At 41.5% G+C, this 12,054-nt stretch overlaps 1 pseudogene; it reads right to left on the bottom strand.

Annotated features, from left to right (window-relative positions):
• Window positions 1-5,139: 5,139 nt before the first annotated feature.
• On the bottom strand, window positions 5,140-5,711 carry LOC148093900 (ferritin light chain pseudogene; annotated as a pseudogene).
• Between the last annotated feature and the right edge of the window lie 6,343 nt (window positions 5,712-12,054).

The following is a 12,054-nucleotide window of genomic DNA, read 5'->3' as shown; positions in this document are numbered from 1 at the left end:
GTTGGGGAAGATGAATTTTGGATATTAATTTCTTTACATTTTAACCCACAAAACAAGATAATTTTATTTCAAACTTTACTTTCTTTGAACTTTCATGTCTCACGATTTTGATTTTATGTCTTTGACATTAATTTCTCCCTAGATATTTGAAAAAGAAAAGAGGATTATGTTAAAACATTTTTCCCCTCAACATTATTCACCTTTTGTTATTGATGTTTCATTGTGCATGTTATTATCGGAATAGTGTACTTTTATCATTTCATTTCATTGTTGATCCTGTGATATGCTGTGTGGACAATATGGACAGGTGTAATACACGTGGATAATAGAGGCCCTGGCTGGTCTGGCTGGTGTGGCTGGTGTGCCTGGGTTGGTTGGAGTGTCGTCCCATACACTGAAAGGTTGTGGCTTTGATTCCCAATTGGGGCACATACCTAGGTTTCAGAGTCAATCCCCGGCCAGGGCACATGTGGGAGGCAACCTATCTATGTTTCTCTCTCACATCGATGTTTCTCTCTTTCTCTGCCTCTCTCTCTCAAATCACTAAAGGTACGTCCTTGGGCTAGGATTAAATGGATAGTAGAAAAATGAACAAAATGTCAGGCTTGGACACAGTTTGGCATGTAACAATTTTAATTTAATTTATTTTTTGTTAATCTTCACCTGAGAATATTTTTTCCATTGATTTTTGAGAGAGAGTAGAAGGGAGGGGAAAGAGAGAGAAACATTGATGTGAGAGAGACACATCAATTGGTTGCCTCCTGCTTGTGCCCTGACTGGAACTGGGGATCAAATCTGCAACCCAGGTACATTCCCTTGACCGGGAATCCAACTGGCAATCCTTCGGTGCGCCAACTGATGCTCTAACCATTGAGCAACACTGACTGGGGCTGGCGTGTGACAATTTGATGTATGATAAAGAACAGTTTTGGAATCTCCTGTGAGCAAAATCTCTCTTGCCCACCAGTGTGCCTGAGAGGGTACAAAGTTGGTTGATATAAGAGGGAAGGGTAGCCCCTTAAAGCCGGGGCAGGACTGTTCTCACAGGCTGCTGAAGTTCTGTCTTGATGCCAGACACACCTCTGGTTGACACAGGCTCAACAGCTAAACCAATGGTTTAAGAGAACAAGAATCAATGGAATATGACTGGGGAATCATTCTCAATGAGCTCTTGATATCACCTCTGTCATAGGCTGAATAATAGTTCACCAAACATGTTCACATCTGAATCTCCAGAACCTGTGAATATGTTACCTGATATGACAGAAGGGACTTTGCAGATGTGATAAAGTTAAAGATCGTGAGGTGGGCGGTTATCTTGGATTATCTGGTTGGCCTGATGTGATCACAACAGTCTTAATAAGAGTGACACTGAGGAGTCAGAGTCAGAGAAGAAGGTGATGTGATGACAGGAACAGAGGTGGGAGTGATGGGCTTTGGCCATGTGGGAAGGAGACACAGGTCAAGAAATACAGGTGGCCACTGGAAATGGAAGCAGGCAAGCAGATAGATTCTCACTCAGATCCTCCAGGAGGAGCCAACCCTGCCAACACCTTGACTTGAACTCCGAGAAATGGATTTTGGACTTCTGACCTCCAAAACCATTAGAGAAAAAAAATTTGTGTTGTTTTAAGCAACTATGTTTGTGGTCATTTGTTACAGTGGCAACAGGAAATGAGTTACCTTCCATGCCAAAGAACTTGATTGAGTGTCTCTCCTGTGTTCTTGGAGGCGGTGATTTATCTGATTGGTAAATTTGAAATAACACACTGAGCATCATCGGCTTGGTTTCATTCTCCTTCCTCTTTGGAGCCAGTCACCAGAGAAAGCACAAGTCCTACTTCTTGCAGGGCAGGATGCCACCCATGTGATGAGACCTGCCCCAGTCGGTACTGCTGGGCCTGCTGGTTAGGGTTATAGAATTCTGTGGTTCACTGTTAGTAAGCTCATTTGGCTTTTGTGCTAAGCTCATTCTCTAGTGGCTTTTATCAGAAAAGCTGATATTTATTTCGGCCTCCACAGACCACTTCTTTGTCTTATGTCTCTCTTTGTCCATAACTCAGCCATGGCAAAAGGGTGCATTTGAAGATACAGTAGTCTCCCCCTATCTGTGGTTTTGCTTTTGTAGTTTCAGTTGCCTGTGGTCAACCATGGTTTGAAAAATATTAAATGGAAAATTCCAGAATAAACAATTCTTTTTAATAATAAACTAACAAAAAGGTTTAAACTGCGTGCCGTTCTGAGTAGCATGATGAAATCTCCAGCCATCCCACTCCCCGTCCCATGCGAGTCATGAATCATCCCTTTGTCCAGCAGCTCCACACTGTAGACACTCCCCACCCATTAGTCACTTAGCAGCTGTCTGAGTTATCAGATCAACGGTCCGGGGATTGCAGTGCTTGTGTTCAAGCAACCCTTATTTTACTTAATGTCACATGCACATAACTTTTATTACAGTATATTGTTATAATTGTTCTATTTTATTATTAGTTATTATTGTCAGTTAATCTCTTACTGTGCCTAATTTATACATTAAATTTTATCATAGGTGTGTATGTGTAGGAAAAAACATAGCATACATAGGGTTCAGTACTATCCATAGTTTCAGGCATCCACTTGGGGCCTTGGAAAGTCTCCCTTGCAGATAAGGGGGCTACGATAGTCAAGGAACAGATAATTTCCATCCTATCCAAGCCATTCCAGAGCACAGAATAAAATAGAAAGCACTGTGATTTATTTTATGAGGCTGGCTTAACTCTGAAACCAGTGAGCACAAGGACAGCAGAAACAGGCCCAAACCCATGTAGGAACAGAGAAGAATCATTGACTCACTCAATAGGTAAATTTAATTTAGGCATATTCTGAAAGAATCATGCACCATGACTAATTGGAATTTATCTAATTTATCTTAGAATGCAAGAATAGTCTAAAATAAAATGGTTACTGATTTACTACATTAACAGATTCATTCAACAAATGTTTATTGCAGTCCTATTACTTGCCAGGCACTGTTCTGGGAATTGGAGAAAAAGCAGTAAGCCAACAACTTTTTTTTTAAATGTTTAAATCAACTTTATTTGTAAAATATTATTATAATTCTGTAAATCTTCCATTTGAGTAAAAATATAATCACTTAAGTAACAGCAATTCCCTAAGGTAAAAATGAACAATTCAGAATTAATTTTGAAAAGGATTTTAATTGAAAGCAGAATCAGTCCTGAAGAGAACCCACCATCTCAGGATATAGGGAAGGTGGGGTGAAATAGCACATGGAGAATAAACGGAGGGAAATGTGTTGGTGGGTAGATATTTCTCATTGCTGCTGAAGGAGGTGGTAGGCCTGGGGAAATTGGTGGAATGGATTCTGGGGTGGTCCACACTTGCTTCCTGGGGAAGCAGGAGAAAGAAGAGGTCCCCTTGGATCCGCTGGCAACAAAGGACCATGAACTGGAGAATGAGACGCGTGATGTTCATTTTATGTGTCAACTTGACTAGGTTATAGTGCCCAGCTGTTTGCTCACACCAGTCTAGATGGTGCTATGGAGGTATTTTTTAGATGTGATCTACATTTAAATCAATACACTTTGAGCAAAACACATTCTTCTCCATAATGTGGGTAGGCCTCATCCAATCAGTTGAAGGCCTTAAAAGCAAAGACTGAAGTTTTCCAAAGAAGAGGCAAATCTTTCTCAGGATTGCAGTGCTTACTCCTGCCTGAGTTTCCAGCCTGCAGATTTCACACTGCACATTGCAACATCAACTCTTCCTTGAATTTTTAGCCTGCCAGCCTGCTTTACACATTTCAGACTTGCCAGACCCAGAATTGTGTGAGCCAGTTCTTTAAAGGTAAATGTCTCTCTCTCTCTGTAACCTATTCCCTCTATTTCTCTGGAGAATCCCAACCAATATAAGAAAGAAGAGCAAAGTCTGGGAATGAAGGAGGAACTCAGAATGGAGAGATGTGAAAATATCTATTCTTAGATGCAGCTGACCCTGTGGTGAAGAGCTATATCAGAGAACACTCTGCCAGGTGAAAAAGTCGAAGTGATTTCAGGGATCTTGATTTATGTTCTAGTGCTTTTACTCTTGTTATAATGCCAGCAATTTTCCAGATTTCTCTTTTCAGTTCTTTTTCTATCAAATTGGCTTCACCACAAAATACAGAATCGGACTTGTACGGCTTCTCACCAGTAGCCTCCAGATTTGCTGCTCCCACAATTCTTTATGGAGCCTGGCAGCTTTTTAGATAACTCTAGACCCTTTTAATTTCTTAATATGGCTAATCTTTCCAAGAATTTTACATTTTTCCTTCAATCAGTTTGTTAAGTCACATAGCGAGCATCCCTTCCTTCCTCTACAGGTGCTTTCTATATAGTTTTGGGGGGTATTTTTTACTGTGGTAAAATATCCACAATTAAAATTTAGAATTTTAAACTTTTTTTTTTAAATAAATATATCTTTATTGATTTCAGAGAGAGGAATGGAGAGGGAGAGAGAGAGAGAGGGAGGAAGAGAAACCTCAATGATGAGAGAGTCATTGACCTGCTGCCTCCTGCACGCCCCCTACTGGGGATCGATCCCACAACACGGGCATGTGCCCTGACCAGGAATCCAACCTCAGTCTCCTGGATCCTAGGTCGATGCTCAACTGCTGAGCCATGCTGGCTGGGCAAATTTTAACCGTTTTTAATTGTACAGTTCAGTGGCATTAATTATATTTCTAATGTTTACAATGTTTTACAAACCTGGCTTAATTTTGATACTACCAAGGATAAGAACAGTACAAGAAAAGAAACAAAATTTGTAGAGCAGGCTGACAGGCTAGGAATTCAGTGAAGTGTTGATGTTGCAATTTTCAGTGTGAAATCTGCAGGCTGGAAACTCAGGCAGGAGTGGACACTGAAATCTTGAGAAAGATTTGCCTCTTCTTTAGAAAACTTTAGTGTTTGCTTTTAAGGCCTTCAACTGATTGGATGAGGCCCACCTATATTATGGAGAATAATCTGCTTTACTCAAAGTCTATTGATTGAATTTGTAAATCACATCTACCCATTTTCAAAACTTTTTTTTTTTTGGCTGCAAAAAGCTTTATTGTTTCCATTTGGTCCAATGCATAGGAGAGAGTGGTTAAAAGAATGGCTAGTAGTTCCCAGGAGAAGCTGAGAGAACAGCCAGACACCAGGGGAATGCAGAGGAGCCCCTTAAAGGTGGGTGGGCTCCAAGGGTGAGCCTTTCAAAGAGATACTCACCCAGCCCAGCCTGGGGGCAGCCAGCCTGAAGAACTGAGGTAGGTGGTCGCCTGTCTTCTTGCTGAGTTTCACCTCCTCAGCCTGGAAGTCACAGAGCTGAGGGTCTGCGCGGGTAGAACCCAGGGCCTGTAGATTCAAAAGGGCCAGGTTCAGGTTCCTCTCCAAGGCCACGGCAGTTTCCATGGTGTGCTGCATGTGACACTCATCCTGGGAAGGCTTCAGCACATCCTTGAGGAGAACAGGGCCACCGTGTTGGTTTTGCATCTTTAAGAGACGCTCAGCGCCCTCGAGCTTCTTTACACCAACTCAGGGAGAAGTGGCCATGCCCTCCAGAGCCACAGCGTCCTGGTGGAAATACAAGCCCAGAGAGGCAGGTGTAGGAGGCCCACTGATGCAGGCTGGCCAGGCTGTTGACGGCAGCCTCCACCTGGTGGAGTAACTGTGACAAATTTGGGAGCTCATGGCTGTTTGGCAATAAGAAGTTAAGGTCAAGAAACAGTGTTGGATGGCCTCAGAAGCTGAGGATGACTGAGGTGATTCTGAAGGTGGTGACTGGAGAAGGGGTTGGAGGGTGGTCGGAGGCTGGGTCTATTCCAAACACTGTTGAAGCAAGAGACAGATCTGGGACCGCCAAGGGCCCTGCACATTTTCATCACCTTTTTATCATCCCAAACAGAAGTTTTGCACCCATTAAACAAAAGCTCCCTACTTCCCCCTCCCGCAAGCCCCACTATTCTACTTTCTTTCTCTATGAATTTGCCTAGTCTAGATACCTAATATAAGTGGAATCATACAGCATTTGTCTTTTCTACAGTTGCTTTTTTACGGAGTAAAAACTTCTCCAAAACAAGAGAACTACAAAAAAAATCCAGTAATTGTTGTCTACACTATTATCTCGAAGGAAATTTCAAGGAGATTGGAACCTTGGCTCATGTGTTCAGGCAACCGAGCCACAGCCTTGTAAGTGTCTCCAGGAAAAGCCTGGAGCTCAGTTCTGAGGCAGTCCCCAGCCTCTTCAAGGAGCCCACATCCACCACAGACCTGACTCTGGTGGCCATGGGCCCATTGAACTACAACGGGCTTGCTAGAACACTCCACAACACGAAGCCGAAGCCGAAGCCAAACCTGTACTGCTGTCTGGGACAGCCTGTCACTCGGCCCAGCTAAGGGCTCAGAGAAACGCACTGAACTAGCCCTGTGCTCCCTCTTCTCACCCACTCCTTCAACATTAATGATTTCTTTTACTGAACTCTTTATTGAAAAAGAAAACACAGGTTAGAAAACTGCACAGAACAAAGTATCATAACAAGAACATGTTTGTAACCACCACCCAGGCCGAGTAATGGAAACTTGTCCTCCACCCAGGAACCCCTGTATGTTCCTTCTGCATCTTGGCCCCTTCCTTCCCTAAAAGTAACCACCCTCTTGACTTTTTTAACCACTTTATTGAGGTATAAGTCACATATCGTACAATTCACCTATTTAAAGGGTACAATTCAGTGGTTTTAGAATATTCACAGAGTTGTGCAAACATCTTCTGACTTTGATAGCTCTTCCTTGCACCCAGTGGTATAGTTCATATAGGAAAGACAGGATACATGCTTGCTCTGTCCTTTATTTACCAGTTTTCAGGATATTGAATTGATTTCCTTTCATACTCCAAAAGTGACCAGTTAGTTGGGGGTCTTTGTTTTTTGGGTTTTTTAAACCAATATGAGCTCATGGTTTTAAATATGTTTGATGGGTTTCAGTTCCTTGCAATTATTATCCTTAGTGAAGTTCAAATTGTTCCATCCTGGCCAACATTCCTTCCCGGGTCCCTTTGACACATCTGTAGTTGTCTTTGATAGCTTCCTTGCTATCTGGTGTGATGAGCTGCTATAAAAGAGTCCATGAAAGCCAAGAAGATTCAGCTTCTAGGAAAGATGTTGGGATCACTGGCCTTCCATTTGGAAGAAGATATTAAATTTCTACTTACCATTCATGAATATTCATTGAAGTGGTATTAAGAACCTAGAAGAGTCTGCTATTATCATTAAAAGACACAGAAAGGCAAAAAGCCATATTGACTGATAATTTGGTTACATGATGTCAGGACTACAAAACAGCCTGAGTAAAATTAAAGCAAATTGAAGGGAAGGAAATATTTGCTACATATATAAGAAGAATTAGGATCCGTATCATAGTAAACCTTTATATGTAGGTAAGAAAAAAGGTGACACAATAGAAATTTGGACAAAAGATATAAGCAGATAATCTGCACAGGAGAATATGGGCAGAAAGGGCCACCCTCCCCACCCAAGCCCCACAATAAACACATGAAAAGTGCTCAACTTCACTCATAATCAAGGAAGTGCATTTTAAAACTGCACCACAACATTCCGTAGTATGGATAGACCAAAGTTTGGCTAACCATTTCCCTACCGATGGACATTTAGATGATTCATTTATTACACACTGTGCTCAGTGAACATCGCTGCCTTGCCTCCTTGAACCTCCTTCTGCTTCTGCGATATTAAACCTTGTGAACTTAAACCTAGAATGTGGTAGCAAACACCTTGGCATCTGGACCCCAAATAGAAGTTGTATATTATGTGAGTGTACTCTGAAATGCACCATCAGAACGTTCTTTGGATTTTATTCTTAATCATGTGCTTAATCTAATACACTTAGGGACTATTGGAACTGTTTCTGGTCAGATTAGTTCAAACAATCAAAAATTGTTCTCTGCCCTTGAAATAAAGCTGATTGAAGGATTACATTGCCTGAATAGCTGTAGGATTCAGAAGCTCGTTTATAAAGACTTTATTTTTAGGCTAAAAATATTCATGATTTATTTTGGATTAATGGTCTAACATGAATGTTTTACTAGAGCCTTACTTTTTCATTTACTATAGCTATAACTTGTTTGTTCCTCATTAGATATAAATATATTCCAGGAAGAGGAAATTGTTGACTCTCTGCCTAGGAGGGAGAGAAAATATTAATCCAATTCAAAATACGTATGCCTTTTGTTCCAGCAATTCCAGTTTTAGGACTCTCTCCCCTGGAAACCCTCACCAAAAGTGTTCACACACATACACATACCCACACACAAGGGTGTTCACTGCACCATTGTTTGTAATAAACAATTCAGTTGAAAATATGATAAATGCCCATCAATGAAGGAATGGATAAATAAATCATGACCTGGCAATACGTTGAGTGACAGGTATGAGTATCACCTTGGAAAAATGTCTGAATAAGAGAGGTCCTGGCATGAAAAAGAATTCATTCCAGATGTTTCAAGTGAAGGGATTTTAAGGAAACGTTTAGTTACAAAAGGTTGATCACTTTTAAGCCAACAAAGAAGAGATGGGGAGGTACCTACAGATAAGCAAGGGAGGAAAATTATTACCAATGATACACACTACTATAAAATAAAATCAGCTGGTAAATCAAATAATATACTATCAGAATAATAAAATACAAATGTTGAACTATTTAAAAGGCTACAGATCATCAGAAATCACAAATAGTCACTGACTTGAAAAAATGTCCTAGTTATATTTGTACCACATTTTATAGGTCTCAAAAGGATCCCACATTTATTTAATGCTTCAATCCAGAAAACCCTGTAAAAGCAATTGAGGCTCAGAGAGGTTAAGTGATTTGCCCAAAGTCACACAGGAACCACAGATTCAGGACTCAGCCCCATGTTTTCACACTGTACACATAGGTCTACCTTATAGAATCTGTCTTCCCACTTTTTCAAAGGTCATTTAAAAAAATTTTTTTTGGCATAGAAAGTAAAGGTAGAAATATTTTTTAAGGTGATAAATATTGAGGAAAAAAGTGGATTACAAGAGTTATTTTATCATCCAATTCAAAAGCAAATAGAGTTGAAAACCCACTAAAGAAACCATTTGTTAGAGAATAAAAAAAGCAAATAACTAGAACACTAACAATCACTTTTTGAGGTGTTGGAAGATACATTCTTGCTTCACTATAATGTTTAACATGAAAGGACTGAATTCTTCTATTAAAAATAGGCTTTCAGCAAAGTTAAATGTAAGAGAACCAATATTCAACATTCTCTTGCCTATGAGAGACACACTAAAAACGAAACTATTCAAATTGTCTCACCGTTGAGGGACAGCTTAAGATTTATTACGGCTCTGTATGGACAAAACAGGCAGGTGTTGTAATCCAGGTTGCAGTGATTGTTATGTGTGTCTGGGAACTTGAGCGATAATCACTAAGCCTGGGAAAGGGAGAGACAAAGGTAATAGTTGCCCTGTGTCCTGGTAGATAAGAGAATCTTTATGGCTCCTGGAGGGGTGTGGACTCAGCTGCAATCTTTCCGGCACCAGAGGAAAAAGCATGTGGTAAAGAAGATACGCTGCAACAGGGCCCGGGGGCAAACGCTTCCGTAGGAATGATGTGATGTATGTTGCACCTACACGAGCCCGCGTGTTCTTGCAGGTGTGCACACCTGTGCAGGGGGAAGCGGAGCAAACCTGCGCTGGCTCAGTCCACGTTAGGGAGCCTGGGGCAACTGAGGGGCTCCCGGTGTCATCTTTGTCCTAAAGAATATGCAAGTACGATCATACCTTTTTTTCCAGTAAAGGGCAATGATGACAGATCCTCCCTTTAAAAATAAAAGTCTTATGATGAAGCAGTGATTTTCAAAATTATTTTACACTGAATTACAAACAGGTAAACTGATCGGTAAAATAGAATAGAGTTTCTAGAAGTGGATGTAAACGATGGTGGTAATCAATATTACAAAGTCAGCAGCAACACATCTACAGAAAAGCGTATTCCTGTTTTATAGAAGGGATCGATCTGGAAAAGAATTAGCTTAACTTCCACCATGCACTATAACAAACTCCAGGTGGGTCAAATGAGATTAAAAAGTTTATTGTGGATGTTTGGCAGCAAAATTTTCCTCTCCCTAATATACTACCCCCCCCATAATTTCCTAGTGTGAAACTTCCTCTCCCTGCCTGAATGTAGTGTTGATAGGAGGGTTAAGTTCTGTTACTGCCTTTCCTTTGGAAGCTGAAGTTATTCACCTTTCCTCTCATTACCCAGTACAACCAGGAGATGGGCACTTGGCCTAAACTCAGCCAACCCACTGGTTACTCCTAGAACTTTGATTCTTAAGGTGATGCAAGGACAAAATAGAACAGTGGCTGGTCAGTGCCATCCGAACAGGCTCTTCCAACTACAAAACAGGTGCTATCCTCCTAGCTTTGGTTCTCTGGAGCTCCTTGGTCCCTTCCCGTTCTCGAGCATGTTCCCCCAGACTCATAGCAATAGTTGGCTTATACTAGCCAGAGTGAGACTCTTGCTATAGCCATATCAAGACTGCAATTCCAAAGAAATAACTGTGGAGGAAGAGAGGACATGAGATAGTTGGTGGTGGCACAGTTCATCTTGGAATATCTCCTCTACAAAGAAAGCGTTGGAAGGTGGGTAGATGGCCTGATGGTCTGCATTTCTTCTTCTGGCCTCCCGCTACGGGAGGTGTACACTTCTCTGTCCCATCGACGCTGGCTTGGCCATGTGACTTGATTGACCAGTAGAATGATTGACCAATAGGGTGCAATGGGTACCATTCTGAGCAGAAGCTTTAAGAATGATTTGTCAATTTTGCTGCCAAGATATATATTTTACTTTATCCACTCCATTCTCCTACCAACACTGTCTAAACCCATGACCATCTCGTTCATTTACTTCTATAGGCTACTAACTCATCTGGCTTTGAGCTGTGTACCTTTGAAGGCCATCCTTCACACAATGTCAGCGATGCCAAAACTAACCGTGTAAGGCCACAGAGGGCTCCCTCTCCCTACATGGCAGTTGAGAGCCCTCATGACCTGCCCCCTACATACTCGTTCAGCCCCATCCCTGGACACTCCCGGCTTCCCACTTTATGGTCAGCATGACTAAATCGCCTGAAGCATCCGGAACCCTCCACCAGGACTTGATTCATTCTGTTCCCTTAGCAGGCCTTCCTCTCCCTCCTAATTTTTGTCCACATAATTTCTGTTTAACCCTCAAGGATCAGCTTGCTATCAGTGCTTTCAGAAAGTTTTCCCTAGTCCTTCATAGGCATGCACTTGCCCTGAGCTTCTTTGGTGCACACGCCTCTGGCATTTTCCACATAGAGCTTAAGTGATTGGTTCTGTATCTTTCTCTCCAGTGGATTGCCATCTCCTAGAGGGCAGGGAGGGTAACTTATCCAGCTTCTTTTCCTCAGAATGCAGCAAAATGTCTGGCATGCAGTAAGAAGTCAATATACATTTGTGGAACTAAAACAAACCAAATAAATTAACCATTAATATAAGGAAACTTTGAGCAGTCCCATAGCCTACAGCTTGGATTCGTACAAAGCTAATGACATTATAAGTTGGTTCTTCTGGAAAGCAATATAGCAACGCAGAACAAAAACCAGGGAAATGTTCATTCTCACTCTGGCCGGTGTGGTTCAGTTGGTTGGAGCAACGTCGCGTACACCAAAAGGCGGCGCGTTCGATTCCTGATCAGGGCCCATACCTAGGCTGTGGGTTCGATCCCTGATTGGGGTGTGTGTGGGAGACAACCAATTGATGTTTCTCTCTCATATTGATTTTTTTCTCTCTCTCTTTCTCTCCCTCCCTCCCTCTCTCTAAATCATTTAATAAAAAAGTTCATTCTCCTTCACCTGGTATTTTTCCTGTTTGTGAATATTCCCCAAAGAAATAATCCAAAGGGGGAAAATTTACACACCTCTAGTTATAATAGTGGAAAAACCTGGAAGCAATCCAAGTGTCTAATA

The sequence above is a fragment of the Miniopterus natalensis genome, chromosome 2 (genome assembly GCF_054644295.1).
Source record: "Miniopterus natalensis isolate mMinNat1 chromosome 2, mMinNat1.hap1, whole genome shotgun sequence".
Classification (NCBI taxonomy): Eukaryota; Metazoa; Chordata; class Mammalia; order Chiroptera; family Miniopteridae; genus Miniopterus; species Miniopterus natalensis.
Note: the sequence above shows the minus strand (reverse complement) of the source record. Positions and strands in the feature narration are given on the sequence as shown.